General features: G+C 36.7%; 1 pseudogene; it reads left to right on the top strand.

The window, feature by feature from the left end:
* Window positions 1-213: 213 nt before the first annotated feature.
* Window positions 214-13331, top strand: LOC103736713 (annotated as a pseudogene).
* Window positions 13332-22114: the final 8783 nt, after the last annotated feature.

Genomic DNA, 22114 nt, shown 5'->3' with positions numbered 1-22114 from the left:
TACAAAATAGCTCTCATTTCACTTCTCCAGTCCCTTCTCCTGTTCTCTTCACCAAATTGCAGTGTGTGCTACTCCTTTTTAGATTTTTCATAGGATTGCTTTCTGAAATCCAGGTGTCCATGTATGCTGTGTTTTTTATTACTTTAAGAGGATTAAAAGAGGTTTCAGACTGCATTTTTTAAAAAAGGAATCAACATTTTATGTTGATAGGTCATGCAGAGTCTTAGAAAACAGCAGACACATCTACTTCTATTGGTTCATAAAATACAACAGTATAAGGTAAGTTTCATTGGCTGATAGTCTTTCAAATGAACCCTCATACACTGTGATGGAGTGAACAGATAGGTGTGATAGAAGCCTTGCTTGCAGGTTACAGTAAACAGGTTATAATAAACCCAACAATTTCCTAGAGTTTTATTGTTTGCAGTTTGAAGACAGACCCCCTAATTGAATATTAAAAACTCATAGTATTCATGTTCTCAGTTTTGATAAAATTTATGAAGAAAAGAATATTATAGATTTAATTTTTAAGATAATATGATTGGAAGTTCATTGTGGGTATTTGTAAGTATAATGAAGTAAAAGTAACAACATAGAGGCCTGATTGAAGGGGGAACCCATGGAGCTATTCTGTGTCCCAATTTAGTTTCTATTCTGCTATAAACTTAGATCAACACCAATTTCTTTCCTCTCTCTCCAAACAGAAAGAGGTCAACATAAACATGCTGTCAAGGATCTGACAGAAGAGATTTATTGTGCAAGTTAGATTTTGTTGGAGTTCTCCTTTTACATTTTGCCTCAGGTGCTAGATTTTATTACTCTTGGTTTTGAGGGAAAAATGCATTTCTCTCCTGAAAAAGATAAAACATAAAACATATAGGTTATTCCAAGAACTTTTAGGTTATTCCAAGATCTTTGAGGTGTGGCTTGCTAATTTAAAAGATGATGAATGTTTTCCTTACTGTAGGGGAACTACAAGGATCACTAGAAAATTAATATATGTAAGTCTGACGGCTTAATGGATATATTCAAAGGAAAAGACATTTGCAGATGCATATTCTTTATATGGACTTTTGTTTTTATTTTCTTTTAAGAGAAGCTATGTCTATGCATCAAAATGATGAAAGTTGAAGCCTTTTTAATGTACAGGCCAAGAGAAAAATATCTTCCCTCCTTAGTATCCCGGTGATTCAGGTTAATTATTTTTTCTGACCTAAATCTTCTGGGAAATGACTTTAATTATCCAGTTAACCTTGCATGTGTAACAAAGTTTTAGCAAATCACAGGACCAGAAGAATATGTTTTTTAAATGTAAATTCAGTCAAACCATTTGTTGACATACTGTGATTTAAAATTCAAAGAAAAATGATTTCTTAATTTAACTTGCAGTAACTGAGGCCCTTGGCTGAAATCAGCACAACAGCATTTCATGACTCAGAAGTTCCAGAAAATCTGATCAGATGTGTCTGGTTCAGACTACTTCTTTCTTCTAGGGCAGCGTTTTGAGACCCATCCTACGCAGTACCATTTTCTATGGTGGATGTAACAAAGTGGTGCTCACCATGGAGCTTGAAACAGCAGCAGAAATTGCTTTTCTCATAGCTCTGGAGGCTGCAAGTCTAAAATCGGGGTGGCAGTAGGGCCTTGCTTTCTCTGAGGCTTTAGGTGGACTCTTCCCGTGTCTCTTCCTTGCTTCTCGTGGTGACTACTAATACTTATGTTCCTTGATGTGCAGCTCTGTCCCTCAAACTATACCTCTATAATTTCTGTGGTTTTCTCTGTGTCTTCAGAGAGCTGTCGTGTTACATTGAAGGGCTCTGTTTAGATTAAGGTTCCTACCATAATCTAGCATGGCCACATTTCAATGAATTAATCTGCCAAAATACAATTTCTAAGGAAGGTCACATTCTGAGTTGTCTGGATGTATGTATCTTTTGGGGACAACTGAATTTAACCCTTAACAACTGGCCGCATTTATTTTCAGCCTGCAGTCTGCTCGCTGTCTCTAAAGACATTGTCACACTCAGCAACCATTTTCATGTCTTCATTATAGTCTCTTCTGAACTTACCAGTCTGAAAGCTTTGCTTCTCTTCTCTGTTTGGCATCATTCCTGTGATGTAAAACTGATGATTATCTAAGTGAACAGAAATTTATGACTGTGAAATGACTTTTGTGTCAAGGCTTATCTGATGAGACAGATCCAGCCCATTCTTTGACTCCTTCATTTTTATATACTATGATCTTATCTGTGTTTTCCAGATTTGTAACTTCTGTTCTTTTTGTGGGCTTTCCTGAGTTAACATCCATTTCCAGGTCTTCGACTACCATCGTGTGCTAATAATTGCCTCATTCATAGCTCCGTCAAAGATTTATATCTCAGTGGCCTATCAGTTCCTCAGGGACCAACCCCAGGTACTTCTTTTATTTTTCTGTCTCCAATCACGCATTTCCCTTAGAGACAAAAATGTAGATATCATTATATAATCCTGTTTATCTTAATTCTTTCCATATTCCATTGAGCATTAATTCCCATTCATCTAACTTTGTCAGCAATTGTCTGAGCCTTCCTAACCATCCAGTCACTGTATCATTTCAAGACAAGTTTCTTTCCTAGACAATTGCAATGCTTTTCCTATACCTCTTTCTATTTGAAGAATCATTGTTATGCACAGTGGATAGCTAATATTTTCAAACTGCTGTTCTGAATATATCTATGCATGTCTTAAAATCCATCACCAGCACCTGCTCCAACTGGGCTGAGCTGTATGCTGATCCCCGGGTGTAGCATATCATTTCATATTCTTTAGACCCATGCTGCTAAGGTTTGCTAGGAGTAAACTACCAATATATTTTCTCCTACTAAAATATAAGCCCCTGAAGATTCTTTTAAATGGTATTTCTTCAAGAAAATCTACTTAATGGAGACTCCTAGACTGCATTCTAAATGAAAATATTTTGGAAATCACGGATTTTCTGAATTCAACTTACCTTTGAATTTTATCAATCAATATAAAATCAGAATTATCCTTTGACCATTGTACAACTCCTTAGAAAAATAAGTGCATTAGTACAGTTCTTCTTTTCCTCTTGGAGGTGGATTGAAGCTGGACTGATGACTGTTCAGTCAGCATTTCCATTGATTACCTATTTAACTCTTTATTCTAAAAATGTTTCATTTCAAATGGAAAGGGACTGCACCGAATGGTAAGCAATGGGGATGATGGAGTCTGTGTGCAAGCTAAACTAAAAGTCACCTAGTCAATCACCAATTTTGGTTGTCATAATAACTGTATTACCTGTGTGAACAATAGTGCGGTGAAATAGAACTTAGTTATATGGACTCTCTGACCTCTGTGTCATCAGTTGTACAGCAGTCTGATTGATTACTGTGTGACTGGCCTAAACTATCTGGAAAATGATCAATTCTCTGTCATGTTTAATCCTGTCCATATTATAATGCAGGCTATTGCTCTGACTGCATTATGTTCAGTTCTCCATCTCTGGCTAACAAGGTCACGGTAATTGGAGATACATGAAGTCCTTTCTCATCATGTGGATAAGGGGATTTAGATTTAAAACAGCATCTTAGAAATGAATCATATAATTTAATCAGAGTGTCTATAGTTAAGTGGTTGTACTTCTTTCAAGTGGTCCTCGAAAAACCTGGTTGTGTCATTTCAGCATATCCATTGCAGATTTTTAATGCATGGTTTTGAAAATACCAGATCTTTTGCCACCTGCATAAATTTAATTTATTCTTCTATTTTATTTTTGTCCTTTATTACAGAAAACAAACATTAATTCGTAATTGCTGTAACTACCCAGTGGATGAAATAAAAAAGAACCACAGGGATGGAGAGTTGGCTCAGTGGTTAAGAGCAGTGACTGCTCTTGCAGAGGACCAGGGTTCGATTCCCAGTACCCACATGGCAGCTATGAACCATCCTTAACTCCAGTTCCAGGGGAATCCGAAGCCCTCTTCTGATCTCTGCAGTATTGCACAACACGGGTGCACTCATATATATGCAGACAATGTACTCATACACATTAAAAAAATAAAAATAATAAATAAAATCTTTAAAAAAAAGAACCTCATGGTACCTGGCACATTTGCAAGGTATACAGTCTCTCAGACTGTTACTGGCTTACTGATAATAAACAAAGTATAAAATATTCTTTAAAAAAGCCTCAGCATTATGACTCCCTTAAGTATAAACTTGCACACTTGTTTAGACAAGAGGAACCCAGACATTGAACGTGTCAGCTAGTAAAAAGGTTAATAATTGTGCTTTGGTCAACAGATCACTAGAATTTATTTCCTCTTATGGATTGTGAGTGAAATGTTGATTTGCTAACCTTTAATTTTATTCAGAAATGCTTTGTAGTTAGAATTTATGATGACTAAGTGGTATATGTATTTTCATCTGCCATAATCTTCAACTTACTATTCTAGTCATCAGTTGTACTATGAATATAGGGGTTCAAAGGAATTCTTATAGAAGCGGATTGAAGAAAGATCTTGGTAACTGGAGGCACAGAATGTCCACAGGGAAGAACATAATTTTTATTTAAAACAGCATATGAGAAAGCAAAAGTTCAGCCTGTTTATGCTCAATGATGTACACAAATAGAAGAAAATATACTTGAATTACAAGAATTAAAGAGGCAGTTATAAGTTATTCTGAACCTGTGGGAAATCAGTACTTGAGGATTTAAGAAATTTGTTGTGTTTTATTTTTCTTCTGATGACTATATTTTAAGGTAATGACAGTAATACCTTAGAACAAGATTTTAATTCAGACATGCTTTTGCTTGAGTTTTTATATCTCAGTTATACCATTTATATATTATGGTTGCCTGGATTTCTGTTTCTCTCTCTCTCTCTCTCTCTCTCTCTCTCTCTCTCTCTCTCTCTCTCCCCTCTCCTCTCCTCTCTCTCTTTCTTTCTCTTTCCCGCCTTCTCTCTCATCTCCCCCTTCCCTTTCTCTGTATTTATATTTCTTTTATTTTTTCCATTAAAAATACATAAATTCATATATATTGGATACAAAAATAAACAGCTCTTTTATGTAATAAACTTTTCTAAAACTATTTTAGCAAACCAGTAGGTATATTAGTTGATGTGCACTTAAGAAAATGGAAAATAAATTGATATACCACCATTATTAATATTAACTTTAAATTGAAAATGACCCAAAATCTTGCGAAAAGATAAAATGGATCAATATATTGTGTTTTGTTCAGGCAATAGAATACACTGTGCAGTATATATGAACAAGCTAGAGTGAAAAGCAACTTGGATCAACCTCACATATTTTGAATAAAAGAAACCTGACAGTATGCCGCTACATCGTGTATATTTCCATTTGTAAAGTTCCTGTTACACTGTTAGAAATCATCATGGAGAAATTTAGGGAGGAGGAAGGAGCCATGGTCATGGGGAGACAGAACTCCCAGGCAATGTTCTTTTTTGATCTGGATGATGATTACATAGATTTATTCACTTAGTGATAATTCCTGCATAATTTGTACATTTTTGCATATTACACATCAGTAAAACCAATTTTGAGTGTAGAACTTTTTTTTTTTTTGGCCTTTTTGAGACAGGGTCTCCCTGTAGCCCCAGCTATCCTGGAACTCACTATGTAGACCAGGCTGGTCTTGAACTCACAGAGATCTGCCTGCCTCTGCCTCCCGAGTGCTGGGATTAAAGGCATGCGCCACCACGCCCGGCAAATGTAGAACTTTTTAAAAATGTGGCTTTTGTAAAATATTACCCTTATCTGGAAAAATGAAATATTTTCAAGCCAGGCAGTTAATCAACTTTAAGTAGGTTTCTATCCTCTAGTAGAATAAATAGCCTCAAAACAGAACTGTTAAAGACAGTGATGTCTTGTGTAGAAAGGTGTGCTGATAGGTTAGTTGTGGTTTTTTTTTTTTTTGTCAAATGATTTTATTTCTGTTGCTTAGTTGTATAATTTTTAATTTTCATGTCCAGAAGTTATCAATACTATACAAACAATGGTGTATGTAAAAGTTTTAAATGGCAGTTCTGAATAGCACCTTTGTCCATATTTTTGATATTTAGCATCAAAATTTTCATTTGTGTTCCCACAAAGACTATACAGTTGACTGGTCAGAATCATTTTGTTAAGTCCTGAAAGATACTATATCAAGTGACCTACGAAACTCAACTAATTGTCATTCGCTATTTTCTAACATGTCAGTCATGTGGTTTCTGAAGGAAGTATGAGTCCATCTGAAACAACTATTTCTATTGCACAGACCATAATATTTTGGAAATGGAAGGAAACATAAATATTATCTTAGGCTTCTTCCTTTGTCCCAAAATTAATACTCATTTAATCTCTTTGGGAATGAATTAAGGTAAATAAAATTTATTGACAACAATGCAGTAGTATAATCTAGGGTTCCATTTCAAATTACTCATACCTGGGTTTCCATTTTAATTAATTCTATCAAAAAGTTTTATTAATAACTTTGTGAATGCAGTAACTAAAAATGTGACTCTAGGGGTTGGAAAGATGACTCAGCAGTTAAGAGCACTGGCTGTCCTCGTAGAAGACCCTGGGTTTGAAACCCAGCACCCACATGGCAGCTAACCTTCCCTAACTTCAGTTGCAGAGGTTCCAATCCCTCTTCTGTCCTTCACAGGCACTGCACAACACAGGTACATTTACACACATGCAGGCATAGCACTCATACACATAAAATTGTAAAAATGTGACTCTAGGGGTTGGAGAGGTAGCTCAGGGGTTAAGAGCATTTGCTATTCTGTCAGAAGGCCCAGGTTCAATTCCCAACACCCACTTGGTGACTCTACCACCCTCTTCTGGTAAACATATCAGCAATCCAAACAGCTGTACACATAAAAGTAAATCATTTTAAAAGGTGTGACTCTCCCAGGGTATGGTGGTACAAGTCTTTAACCCCAATACTTAGGAGGCAGAAGCAGGTAGATCTCTGAGATTGAGGCAAGTCTGGTCTCCATAGTGAGTTTTAGGCCAGCTGTGGCTACAGGGAGACGCTGTCTCAAAAACACTACAAACCAAAACCAAAACTAAAACCCAAACCAACAAAAAACAGAAGAAAACCAGTGACTCTGTTGTAGAAAGGCGGAAATACAGCTTCTTAAATACCCCTGCCTACACGTCATTGGTTAATGGACTCCATAGTTTATACAATAGTATTTTAATTTTTATTGTTTTAAAATTAAATACATTTTACCTATAGGAAATAGATTTCATTTGAAAAGTTTTCTTTTATTTTTATATAAATCCATGTTGTTTTGACAACAGATGGCTCTCTTTCTATGTGGAATACTTTCCATTTTACCAATTCAATTCATTTTGATGGTAGATTTAAGTGTTTATAATACAGCACCAGAACTAAGGAACCGTAGAATTGTAAATAATACATACTCCAATGTATTTACAGTTTTATGAAGTTAAACTCTTAAGAATACACATAAGGAATCAGATGGGGCATATGTTAACTCAGCTCTGTAGATAGATATTGGTGAGCCAAGTGATTTTTACATGTTAATATCATGGACAGATGAAATTGAGGTAATCTCAAGGCAGGCAGTGAAGCAAAAATGAGAAGTAACAGTCTTGGTTTCTGGAACGTTTTCTTGAGAAGGGAGACAGATTAGTCAGGCACTCTACAAACAAAACCAAAACATTGTATGATGGTGGGAAGACTTACAATAGGACTTTAAGGTTCTAGCTTTTTTCCAGGAATCATAGGCCACAAATATCTTCAGTATGTCCTATGGGTTGGTTAAGAGCACTAACAACACTCTCCCTCCCTCCCTTCCACCCTCTCTCTCTCCTTCCCTCCTCTCTTTCCTTCCTTCCTGCCCCCTTCCACCCATATCCCCATAGTCATGATTTCTTTCTTACTTCCCAGCCTCTAAAGACATTCACTCCAAATTAAAAAAAGAAATAAAGAAAAATTCAAACCTGAGATCTGCATGGGAAGGAAAACATGTTATATTTAACTTTCTGGTCCTGGTTACCTCACTCAGTATAATATTTTCTAGTTTTAACCCATTTCCTGCAGATTTCTTCATTTCATTTTTTTACAGATGAATAAATTTCTATCATATACCATTATATACCACATCCTTACTATGTAGTCATCAGTTGATTGGCATCTAGGCTGATTCCACTTTCTAGCTATTGTGAACAGAGCATCAATGAGCATAGATGTGCAGGTATCTCTGTCATAGGATATAAAGTCCTTTGGGTATATATCTAGGAGTGGTATAGGTGGGTCACAGAGTAGTTGTATTTGTAGCATTTGCGGGGGGTGTGTTTTTGACACAGGGTGTCTCTGTAGCCCCAGCTGACCTGGAACTCACTATATAGACCAGGCTGGCCTAGAACTCACAGAGATCCACCTGCTTCTGCCTCCCAAGTACTGTGATTAAAGGCATGGTGCACTGGTTTCTGTAGTGGTTCCACCAGTTTATACCTTTATACCACACTGGCATCAAATGTGGGTTCCTCTTTCCCCACATTCTCGCCAGCAGTTATTGTCATTTTTTTTTCTTATGATAACTGGGTAGTTATCAGAGTAGTTTAATATGTATTTCCCTGATGGCTATTTATAGTTATTTATATTTCTTCTTTTGAGAGCTCTCTACTCAGTTTCATAGCTAATTTTTAATTGGGTTATTTGTTTTCTCACTTTTTGAGTTCTTTATATATTCCATGTATCAATCCTCTGTTAGATGAATAGCTGATAAATATTTTTTTCCCATTATGTGGACAGTATCTTCACTTGATGGACATTTTCCTTTGATATATACAAGTTTTTTTTTTCATTAGTTCTCATTTGTCAGTCGTTGGACTAAATTCCCAACAGATCAGAATCCTATTTGGACAGTCCTTATGCTTTTGCTTTATAATGTACTCCCTACCTTTTTCTCTAGCAGTTTTGGGTTTTATACTGAGGTCTTTGATCTGTTTAAGTTGATTTTGAGAGCCATTTTCTAAAAGGGAAATGAAGACTTGGATGCCTGATTAACTCTATTGAACACTGGTTTGAGTAAAGAACTTGCTTGGTTATGTCCTTTCCCCCCATTCCTGTATGTCATAGACATTAAAGCTGTGTGGCTCTTACTTAATCATGTGCTGGTACAATGACTGCTTTGTTAACCAAATTGTTTCCCTTTGGATATAGTTTGTTGGAGTTGCAGGGCATTTTTCTAGAAACTGCAAAGCTGTGTGAAATCATCATATTAGATATTGGTGTGTATTAGGAAGGTCTGTGCTTAAACTGAATGTTTGAAGCATGTAGTAATCATTAAAATTGTAATTTTTTTTGACAGGGTCTCCTTGTAAACCCCATCTGGCCTGGGACTCACTATGTAGACCAAGCTAGCTTTGAACCCACAGAGATTTGCATGCCTCTGCCTCCTGAGTTCTGGGATAGCTAAAACATATTAATGTGAAGCAAAATATTTGCATTACTAATTTTCAAGAGAAACAGCTATATTTTTTTGAAGTTTTTTTGTACAAATTTGAATGGGAATAATCCAGGAAACTTTTTCTCAGAGCAGCATTGATTCATTAACCTTTTATTTAGCTAGTTGTTCTTTAGTATTTATAATTTATCATATAATAGGTAAGTATTATGAAAAAGTTACTAAGAAATTCTTATTTTATCTTAAAAGGAAGAGGTTGCATCCAATTTTCAGTTTAAAATATAGAATTCCTCAATGAAAGTTAAAAACCATGATATCTTGTATTTGCTTCATAAAACATTGCAAGAATTTTAATTCATTATCATTTTCAGTGCCAACCACTGAGTATATAGCTCATGCACCTCAGATGTTTAATGCTATGAGACTGTGTTTTTATCTGTATGTCTATACACATATGTCTGTGTGAGTAGCAGGGAGTGACAAAGTGAAGGAGTTTTTTAAGCCTTTATTAAAAAGCAGTATAGTTATTTTTATCTTTTTATAAAATGTGAAATCTAAGCATGGATGTGTAAAATGTGGCTTGTACTTGATTATGAAAGTTGTTTTATACTGGCTAAGAGATTACTGCTAAATTACCAAGAAATTTGTGTGTTAAACCTAGCCACTGTTATAAATTATTAACTAACAAAATTATATACCTAACTGGTAAAAGGTTCCATATCTACATTGTACCCTGTACACTCAAGCCTCAGAAACATAGAGGAAGAAGAGACAGAAAGAATGTAAGAGTCAGGGGAGAAGACATCTACTGCTAGCTAATGTTTATAGATGTGATAGGGAAGCTACACTAGTGAAATCTCCACAGCATGGTAGTCTAATGAGATCTTCACAATGAAAAAAAACAAACAGTTGACATGCCAAGGAGAATGAGGGTGTGTGCTGGGGTCCCACCTCAAGATGAAGAGCTACAGGTGATCAGTGAATGCTGAGGGAGGGAGACTCCGTTTTCTATAGGGGCTAGCTCCCTGAAAGGTTGTCTAATCCCAAGTGGGCAGCCCTAAACACAGGTACACAGGAACACCACTAAATGAATTCAGTATATTATATATGTATATGTAATGTTAATAATCAAAGAAGAAAACAAGATATTCAGAAGGAGTAGGGAGACATAGGAGGAGTTGAGGGGTACAGGGAGTGATTGAAGTAATGTAAAGACAATACTCAGGTTTGAAATTTTCAAAAAACAAAAAACATGCAAAGCAATAATAGCTTCCCTGACCCATCCTTTTAACAAATTATACAAATGTTTACCATGAAAAGCAGTAAAATATAGAATGGCAAGAAAGAAACCTCAAATGTGGATCAGGATAGTAGAACATAGGACATGAAAGCAGAGGAAACATGGAATTACAGATTTAAGTGAGGATAGGGATGGGGAGTATGTGGGAGAGAAGGAAGGGGGCACGTGGGCTTACCAAAACCGGGAGATATGAAAAAGCCTTATAGAAACCCACTACTTCATAAGCTAATTAAAAAAAAATTAAAAAGGAGGTAAAAGACTCAAATTATATCACCCTGTATTTACTGTGTCTCACTACTGCCTGTGCCTTTGGGGTAATGTACATGTATTTCTGCACAGGAGAAACCATGAAGCAATCTTCTTTTTGCATCCCTTCCTAAGTTTCTATTAGGTAATAGCAGGCTGATGGTTTAAAAATCACTATGGGTTGTATTGACATTTCAAAAACAGACTACCACTACAAATCATGCAACCTCTCTCCCCCAAATAAACCACATAGGCTGGAACGAATGTGTTTATAGTGATAATATACCCAAGTGTTATAGTGTGGAGAAAGAGGACCTCAGCACACTGTTGGTGAAAGCATAAATTGACACAGCTGGTTTGGAAAACTATTCCCAGAAGAAGCGGTATCTGCATTACCATTATTCACAGTAGCACAAGATACAGAAAACCCATATAATTTGATGGTTTAGCAAAGAAAATGTGGTATATATACACAACAGAATATTTATTCCCAATAAAGGACAATTACTTTCATTTGCTACTATTTAGGTGAGCCTAAGCAAAATAAGCCAGACACAGAAAAGCAAATGCAACATGATCACACTTACATGTGGACTCTGAAAATAACTTATGATATACTAACCTCACCAAGTTTTGGCAATGGCCCAACTGTTTCTGTTGTCGCTTGATGCTATTTAACTGGAAACAAGGAAGTAGTTCTATTGAGAAGCATATATAGCTATATCCAGAATCCAGCTTTATTCAGAATCTGATTTCAGCTAGTCTGAACACCCCCTCTAAGAGCAGTTCTCTGATAATTTTTCACATTCATTATCTCCACAGTGGCCCATACAGTGGCTCTTATTCCAGCCTTCCATCAAGGTGTGAGTTCTTGATGTGCACAAAAGGGCAGGACTTTGTTGAAGAGATTCAAGCTAGGTATCCTCATCTTGAACAGTTGTTGTCAACTTTAGACTCTCCTGAGAAGAAAATGCTGTCCCTCTAATTGTGAATTTTGGACCTGGATAAAGTTCATCAGAAGATGCAGTCATGATGAGCACACTTGTGATTAAAGCAGCTTTGGAAATGGGGTTCAGTAGAAGCCTCAAAAAACCGACAGTTCAGCATCAATCCTGACTACTGGAAAGAACTACAAAACAGTCAATGATACTGTGTCAGTACTTCTTAGTCCTGAAGATGAAGGAAGAGGAGAAGACAAAAACAAGCTGTGAAGGAATGTCATGAGGTGATGACATCAATTCAGAAGAATATAATGGCTGTCTTTCAAAAACTGACTTGTGTCCTTACTACTGTGGACTGTGGAAATTACTTCTATTAATGGATGTAATCTGGACTAATGACTTTTAATTAACCACAGCAAAACCATATGCACTTGTGTCTTGTGACCTTGGCATCTGATCTCGTTTCCTAGGCAACATCAATTTGTTACTCCACCCCAAAAGATAATGAATGAATGAATGAATGAATGAATGAAAGAACTGAAGTACTAAAGCTCTGAAAGGTGGTGCCCATCTCCATTGTACACAGTGGAGAGGAGATTGGGAAAGGTGATTGATCATGGACTAATGCTGTAGTCTAGAACTAGGGTTTAAAAGACTGGATGGTCTGTTCAGATTAGGGTGGAGCCAAGCTTGTGCTTCCCAGATTGAAGCTGGAGAAACCACTTTGAATAAAGTTTAGGGTGGGGCCAGACTTGAAAGAGTTCCAGGTACAGAGTTCCAGTAGAGAGTTCCATCAGCACAGTTCCAGGAGTGAGGCTTTTCCAAGAGATCTCTAGGGGAATGAATGTCCTCTGAGGTCCACTTTTAAAAAACTGAATTTGAGTTAGGCTTTTATTTGTTCAGGTAATTATAATGTTGGCATAGTAACGCTCCACCAGATAATCTTCTAAAGGTCAATGTATTTAATAAAGAGGAACACAGTATTATCAAACAGAAAACACAGATCCCTTTGTAGGCAAGAGAACCAAAGGACACCATTTTAAAGGAGCAGCCAAAACTTCAAAAACTGTCTAAAGGAAATTGACTCCATATTATATGAAAACTTAGTTGTGAAAAAGCATATGAAGTAGATTCCAACAGATGTTTCAGGTTTACTGTTGGAAGAACAGCTGAGATTTCAAGAAGAATGAATTTGTAAAGTATGTGTGTAAGAAATTTCTATTGTATTTATTTTTGTGGACATCTGGTTTATGGCAGGAATGTGGTCCTTTTCTAAGAAAGTACCCTATTTGCAGGGATAAATCAAGGGGACAATCATACACTTTTCTGCTAAATAAAAAAATAGGTTGTATATTAACCTATACCAAAAAGTATTTAAAGCACTGTTGAACACCAGAAGCCATCTGAACCAAAAAAAAAAAGAATTATTGGTTCTTCAGTTAGGGCATTCATATTATGCTCTGCTTTGGAATTAATATTATTGCATGGAAGGTAATATTACATATTTAATCTTAATCTGTTTAGCTGCAAAGGAAGGGAAGGTTTATATTTTATGAGCTAAAGTAGTATATATGTGCAAGCATGGGAGTTCTGATGGGGGAGAGACAGTACTTGTTAAGTGTCATTTCCTGAGGTACTTTATGAAAGTTTTGTGTACCAAGTCATAGCGTAGCTTAGAATTGTAAACCCAGGAGCTCTGGAAATCAACAGTTAAGGTGCCACATTCTTTTTGGCATTTTTCACTTCTGTAAAATAAGAATTTTTCTGTCACTGATAAAAAAATTTCTCTAACTTGTAAGAAATATTGATAGAGTCTTTTAAAGGGCCAAAAAAGTACATTAGAATAACTGCCAGAGGATGGCTGTAAAATGAGGGAGGGAATATCAGTGAAAGGGTATAAAGCTGGGGATATGTCAGGTGGCTGAGATCTAAAGACCAAATGTACAGCATGAGGATTATAATTATTACAATATTGTTTGCTTGAATTTTTTTAAAGAAAGATCTTAACAGTTCCCTCTACACATGAAACTGATTACTATAAGGGGTGATGGGTATTTTAATTAACTTGATTATGGTGGTTATTTCACGATGTATACATACATAAAACATCATTGTGTGCCTTAATTATATACTACTTAAAAATTTTAGGCATACCTTAATAAACATAGATGGGGGGAGAGTCTGTTTTTAGACATATACCAGCACACCAATGACTCACAAAGAAAGCTCAATGCTCTTTTTTTTGGTTTCAAAATATAGTAAACATCCACCCTTATTAACACTCATTTTCTTTAGCTGCAATTTGTCATTTCTCACCTTGTAGGGCTTGAATGAAGCAGATGGCAAATCTGTGAACTAATTAATCACTGTTCTCAGAGTTGTACTTTGTATTTAACGGAGAATGAATATAGGACACAGAAGGCTAAGATTTGCTGAGTTGAGCTACAATATGCTGAATTTACCTTGCTAAAGCCATGACTTTAAAGAGAGTAAGTGAACCCAGAATTAAAATAGGTGGGAAAAGGGTAGTTCATTGTTGTGTCAGTTGTGAAGCTCCTGGTAGAGGCAGGAGTTAACTGAAGTTTGTTGTACATAAATATTCACCCAGTGAGTCTTCTGCTGCTTTGTTGCCATTAGAAAAGTTAGGAATAGACTGTCAATAAATAAGCCTCTGGGAGACCAAACCTCACCTCTAAAAATTCATTGAATGTCTTTTTAATGGGTTCAAAGTATAGCACACAAAACCAAAACTCTATTATGCATTTTGTAAGATACTTTTATTGCTCCAAAGTGTCATATATGTTTATTTTACTACACTAAATCTGTTGTATTACTAGTTCACACTTATTTTAGACCCTGTTTGTTTTCTCAATGAGGAAACTATGAACAGAAGACTTGATGACAAATTGTATACAAAATAAGTATGAAAAGGTAAGATGCTGTTTGAGATAAAGATCCAGTATACCTGACTAATAATTGGCAGAGAAAACTGCTTTGCAGAATTATCGTTTAACTGTGTCTGCATAGGGTATTGCATCTCAAAACTGTGCAGCTGTCTAGGTCAGAGTTTGGCAGTTGTTTTTGCTAAAGTGTAAGAAAGAAATTGGGTTTTGCTGCCATAGAGTCTCCGTTGCAATGACTGAACTTTGACACTGTTGTAGATTGGAAGAAGCTAGAGATGACATCTGAGGGGACAGGAGGAACTTTCTTCCCATTCCATCCCATGCAGTTCATGGGTACAGTTTGCCAAATCTGGATCTATAGCAGTTAAAATTTGGTAATCACACAGGATAATTTGCTCAAAGCGAAAGTTCTCTTTATTAGCTCTATTTTTTATCACATTAACTGGAGAATTCCCAAACTTCCCTTTATTTGTATTGTGGCAGGCTGCAGCAGGAAAATTAGAGTGCACCTTCATGGGCAGGTATGAATCAAAACAGTGACCTATGTGTTTTAAACTCCAAAGCAATTCTTCAATCGTCTGCATGTCCTGCATGAGAGTACATGATACTGTGTAATACCAATCTTTTAATGCAGTTTCCACATTTAGAGGCATGGTACCACATTTGCTAGCTGTATGGTAATGATTAGATGTCAAGGGTAGGAAACTGGATGCCTAGGCTAAAGACCTCTCTTTGAAGTATGAGATTCTGACCATATATAAAAGTGGGAAGTGAAATCAACATAATTAAAGCATGTCTTCACTGGTCATATTTGCCGGGTCCTATGCCAAATTCTACCAAGGACAAGTAAATATATGTTAGTTTCTAACTCCTAGACAATAACTTATGATACATGTAAAATATTTTTTAAGTCATGGTTAATTTTATTGGTTTATTTGCTAAGAATACAGAGTGCCTAGATAGTTGGTCAAACATTCTGGGTGTTTCCATGACAATATTTTTGTATGAGATTAACATTTTTATCTAGTAGACTGATTAGAGAACCTTTCATAACAGGCCTCCCTGAGTCAGGAGGAAGCATAAACATTATAGCGCAAAAAGGAGGCCCCTTCTGAAGAGAAAATCCCTATCTGCTTTCCTCTGAACTGGAGCATCTGTTTTTTTTCCTGCCATTCAACTCTACTAAAATCTTATTTCTCACCTGACAACTGCTGGTCATTGACACAGAGCTATGCCATTGGTTCTTGGTTAGGCTTTCCAATTGAGACAGATCTAATCCATCAGCACTCCAGGGTTTCTAGCTTGCTCTTTCACTTTGTTGATCTTGGTATTTACCAACCTCAGTAATTTTTTTTTTTTTTTGGTCTTTTTGAGACAGGGTCTCTCTATAGCCCCAGCTGTCCTGGAACTTACTATATAGATCAGGCTGGCCTTGAACTCACAGAAATCTGCCTGCCTCTGCCTCCCAAGTGCTGGGATTAAAGGCGTGCACTACCACGCCCGGCCTACCTCAATAATTTTATAATCTGACTTTCAATCAATCTGTATATAACATTCATAGTCTATGATAGACATAAATACATACACACATGAATATATATATATATGATGTGTATATGTATCCTTATGTGCTGTTTTATCTAGGGAACTCTGACATTACTATTTGTTAATCATCATTTTTTTTTTTTGCGTGATGAACCCCACATTTCCTGAAACTCATCTTAAAATCACTCACATAAGGCAGTAAAACTCTATAAATATGCTCCTCTAGAAACCATGATGAATCTATTAAGATAGAACTTGCCCTTAAGACATTAAGTACAATCACCAAAACTTTGTTCAAAGATGCTTTTCCCATGGTCTTAAAGAAATTTGGGTGGGCCTTTATTGGACACTGCACACCCATTATGATTCAGTGAGTAGTCACTATATAAGAGGTATGTGTTCAGTGTGGGAACCAGAAAGACATAGCCTAACATGTGTCCTAACAAAACTTAGTATGAAATTATCAGCAACACTTAAGGTATGAAAAATTAAAATTCTTCTCACTAAGTCTTCAGCTCTCTCCATAGAGTTGGCAATTGTGGTACTGTGGCGAGACATAGGTAAACCCTCTGTCTCCACCTTGATTTTAGTTGATTTTAAGGGTCATTAATTCAGAGGTCACACAGCTAGGAAGATGTTAGCTCTACCCTGGCTTTGCAGTAGGTGACACCTTTGATTGGTGACCCCTGATGTCTTAAAACTGTTGTTTGAAAGCTAATTTCTCTGTCATGTCCTGTAGCACTTGACTTCCGATATTTTCCCCTGTCCCTAATGGTAAAGTTGTTTTCTCTATCTCTTAAATTTGCTTTTCTTTTTCTTTTCTTCCTCCAAGGGGAAATATATTTTCACTATTCTTTCCAGTTTTCCAATGAAAAGATGCCTTTTATATCCTAATAATAACTTTAGAACTAACTATTCCTGAAAACAAAAAATAAGCCATAAGATATTCTAATCAGTAACTTTACATCAGATTCACAGAACCCATGAAATATTGTGTCATATAGATGGCAGCAGTCTATGCATCAGAAACAAACATAGACTTCTACTCAACATTAGTAACTGTACTGGTGCCCAGCTATCTGATCTGACTTCTTACAACTCCCAAGGAGCCTTGAGTCTATATGCCCTAGGGAAAGTGATCTTTGTTGAGAGAAACCTCCCTGTCTTTGGATTGCTGATTTTCCTTCCCCCAGCCACTTGTCCTGCTGACCCTGGCCTTCTCAAGTGAATTGCTGGTTACAGTTGAGTAGTGGCGTCCTCAGGTGTAACACCTACTTACTACTTGTCAAGAATGGACTGCAATCAGTCGTTTACTGCCCATCTCCTTGTCCCATTTTTTTACCTTGTGATTATGAAACATCGCCTGTTCTTTTCCTTCACTGATATGTGGACCTGTTTGATGTATAATCTTAAAGCCATTGCTACAACTCTTATATTTATCCAGATACCAGAATGAATCCCATTTTGTGTCTGATAGGTCATGGTTCACTGGCAGTTGATTTCTGTGCATGTAGTGAAGAGATCACAAAACTCAAATTGGTGGCATACTTTTGTTGCTAAAGTAATGCAAGAGAAGGAATCAATCTTATTAAAATTAGAAATCCAGTTTCATATGATAGCCTTATAAAACTGACATGCTGATCAGAGTAACTGTTTTCATGCAAATGTCTCTCCCACATTTGTTCACAGAAAGGCAAGTAGAATTGATCTTATCATTCATGTATAAAGAATGCTCACAATTATGAAAAGTAGCAGGTGTTGGGGAAGAGTGCACAACTGATTGACACACCCTCTGCATTCATTTTAAAAATATACAATAGCTAATTTTGAAGCGAGATGCACATTTTTGAGAGAAAATTGTTCAGAGCACCTACTGAATTCAGATCCACAGGTATAGAGCTACTTAAGTGTAACTAATTGTGCCTACATTTGGTCCTACAGAAAGGCAAGTGGCTAAATACCTAGCAAAGTAACCAATTAATTACACAAGGGGGCAATTAGTTCAATATAGAAATTTTGTTGTGAGGCTTTTTTTTGCATAGTTGTTGGGAAACCACTTGAGGTATGACCAGCTCTTTTCAGCTGCTGTTTGGCCTTGATTTCTGGAACAGCACTACAAGTGCACCTGTGCTGAAAAACAAAACAAAACAAAAGAAAACAAAACAAACCAACGATTCGAACCTGTGCTAAGAAGGAAGTTCTTTCTAAAGACTCAGACATAGGGGAACATATCCGGCTTCATTCTCTCATGAAATGAGTGTAACTAATTAGAACAGCAAAAACGTTGCTTTTTATTACACGACTGTGTTAATGCAGTTGCTTTAGTCTGCCATTATTCCTTAATAAGATACAATAAAATCACCATTATGCATGTAAACAACTATCCTCTCTGGGATAAAACTGGATTAATGACATATTTCGTGTTTATAGAAACAAACACCATTTAGCAGCCCTTCCTCTGGGGAAATTTTTCTTAACCAGCAAACAGGTACTTATTTTAGACCTAAAAGGAAAACATAGTTAATAATACTGAGAGGTTATTAGTGCAATAGGATACTTATCATCCTGGCACAATAGCAAAAGCAGGTTCATTTAAAAGACTCATAAAGAAAATTTGCATATTTATATGGGACTGTTGGCTTTCTGTCTTTCAAGGTTTAGGCTTATTTTTAATTATGGATTCCTTTGCAGATTAGGATTCAACAAATAAGAAAAAGAAATAGTCATTTCTGAATTGAAAACCTGAAGTATTCTTTAGTAATTGCATTTTGAACCCAAGATAGAAAACTTACAGATAGTGAGATGGCAGGAATAGCTTAATTAACTTTGCCTTAAAAGCCATGTGTGAATAGATTCTCACTTACCACACATCAGAACTGCTCCATGTACAGCCCTCTGCATCATCCTCCTGATTGGATTTGGCAATGTGCTTTACAGTGGGCAGGATGGCCACTTACACACATTTCTTTGTATTCTTTTGGTCACCTTTTTGAATGTTTAAATGAGCATGATCTCTTTTACTTTTAGGAATAAGTAACAGCCCCCATACTAGTTTTCTGGTGTTTTTGTCACACTCATATGCACAGTAGTACACTACTGGACAATACAAAAATTCTGCTTTTAAGGCACCTTTAAGAATCTCCACATTGTTTCTATAATGGCTCTGCTGGTTCATCTTCCCACCAAAAGGATCTAAGAGTTCGTCCTTTTCAGTGCCTATCCAGCATTTGCTGTTTTATGTCTTTGTGAGGACTGCCATTCTAACTGACTTGAGATGATATCATAGTATCTCAGTGGATTTTAACTTGTATTTCCATATTGATTAGTAAAATGAACATTTCTATGCACCCTGCTGTTATTTGAAGGTCTTCTTTAGAGAGACCTATGGTTCTTTTGCTTACTGAAAGTTGTGTGTGTGTCTCTGTGTGTGTGTGTGTTTTGTGTGTGTTATAGAAGGAAGAGTTTATTTGGGCTTATGATTCCAGAGGGATACGAGTCTATTATGATGGAGGGAGACCTGGGAGGACGCAGCTGGACCAGAGAGCTGAGTGCTCACATCTTCAAGCCTGCCGCAGGAAGTAGAGAGATACAACTGGAAGTGGGGCAAGGTTATGAACTCTCAAAGCTGCCCTCAATAACTTGCTTCCTTCAGCAAGGCCATGCAGCCCCACACATTGGGGACCATATACCAAGTGTCCAAATGCATGAGCTTGTAGGGGACACAACTCATGCGAACCACCATACTCCCTCACCAGTTTTTTTTTTTTTTTAAACCTGAATGTTGGGGATTTGAACTTAAATCCTTATGCTTGTTCAACAAATGCTCTTACCCACTGAGCCATCTTTCCCTAACCCCACAATATATTTTTTTCAATTATTGATAATTTGCTTTATATAATAAATTGATTTACATATTACAGAAACAGTGTGCTTGGCATATGTTATATTTACTAGATGCTATATAGTCTGACTTAATGATGTTTATTGCCATACTTTCCACTACTCCCTCAAATATACATATGCCCACATTACTTCTCAAATTGCAAGAGGCCATAGATCATTGCTTGTTAAACCACAGGGCAAAATCCAAAATCTTTTTTTTTTAACTTTTATAAGAATTTTACTGAGAATTTCATTCATGCATACAAGGTGTTTTGATCAAATCTGTGCCCACTCCCTCCCTTCCAACACCTCCCATATCTCACATCACTTTTTTCTTTTTTTTTTCTTTTCCATTTATTTATTTTTATGGGGCTTTTGGCTACTCTAACATTTCTCCCTCTGAAGAAGTAACATAAAATCTTTTAAGGATTAGCTACAAACTCCAAAATACTTTTGACAGTTTTGGCCTTTGGAACAGAGTATGTTGCTAATAGTCTCAAGGACATTTTGACTTTTAGCCAAGAAACTGGCTACTTTTCTTTGGGGTCTCTTTACCCTAACTGTCTAGCCAATTCATACTTTCTATTCTTATCACGCTATCCTCTGAAAGGGTTACCCAAATTGCCAATATGGAATAGGGACACAGACCACTGCTCTGGCTTCTTCCAAGCTGAACAGGGATGCAGGGTGAGGCAATTGGAGTACCCCTTCAGTAGGTCTACCTAAAAGACTCCTAAATTGCATAACTCTTATCTCTAAGGGGAAAGAAAGTCCTTGAATCATGTATAGGAGGTGTGAAGGAGAAGAAAAGGCAAAAGTAATTAGCATTACAAGTTCTAGACAGGGAACTAGAAAAAAGTCAGAACAGGGCAATTTTCAAATGTTCATATGAGAGCCGATTGGAATTTCTTGACAAGGGCTTCCAAAAACATCCCTCTATTGGGTTCTTCCTCATTTTTCATTTGTCTTCCAAGGCTGGACTCTAGAGTGATGGATTCAGGATTTGCTTTCAGGTATTTTGATAGCTGTTGGAGTGGTTAGAATCAGTGTCAGTTCCCTCTCAAAGGCCTCTAGATAGGGGGAGAAAACAAATTTATCCATCATTTCAGGACAATAGCTGGTTGTTTCCCTTAGCTACAGGTGGGCACTGCAGCATTGCAGACCAAGATTTGAAGCCATACATCTGAGCAGCACTTTTTGGTTAGGAACAAAATCATCAATGAGAAATAATTGTCTAAATAACTTTTTATATAAACTTAAGCCTAATGTCTGGGAATTGTAATCCCTTGAACTCTTAAAGAAGCATACTGACGACTTTGCTTTTTGGTTATACTTTCCTTTTGGGTGTCTAAGATCATACAGTTGGCCCAAATAAATCAATTTGTTTTTACACTTAAGGTCAGTCACATGGGCTTAGGAGGAGCTCCTGGCTCCTTTCTTTTACCAGTTCCATCTATGTGAAGATAAGTCAAAGATCCTGTTGGACCATGTCTGGCTTCACTTGGAAGCATGAATGAGAAGTTTCCTGTAAGTTCACCCTCCTCTTTGTAGACGGGACACTGGTTCAAGTCTATCTCATGGGGTCTCCGTGTCTTCCCTGAACAAGAGGACAGGTGACTCATCAAATTTACAGGACATTTTGAGAGATGTTCCGTAGTCCCCTGGAACTTGGTCGACCTTGGAGGGAAAGGGGCAAAAACTGTTCTTTAAGGCCCTCTGACCACATTAGTATAGGCCTTAAAGTATGCCTGTTAAACATCCAATAATGTTAGTTCCACCAGTCTGATACTTTTAATTGTCATGTGCTATGTAGATAAGGCTTAGGTAAAGAAACAAATATTC

Source organism: Nannospalax galili, unplaced genomic scaffold, assembly GCF_000622305.1.
Source record: "Nannospalax galili isolate Female #2095 unplaced genomic scaffold, S.galili_v1.0 scaffold1017, whole genome shotgun sequence".
Taxonomy (NCBI): domain Eukaryota; kingdom Metazoa; phylum Chordata; class Mammalia; order Rodentia; family Spalacidae; genus Nannospalax; species Nannospalax galili.
Note: the sequence above shows the minus strand (reverse complement) of the source record. Positions and strands in the feature narration are given on the sequence as shown.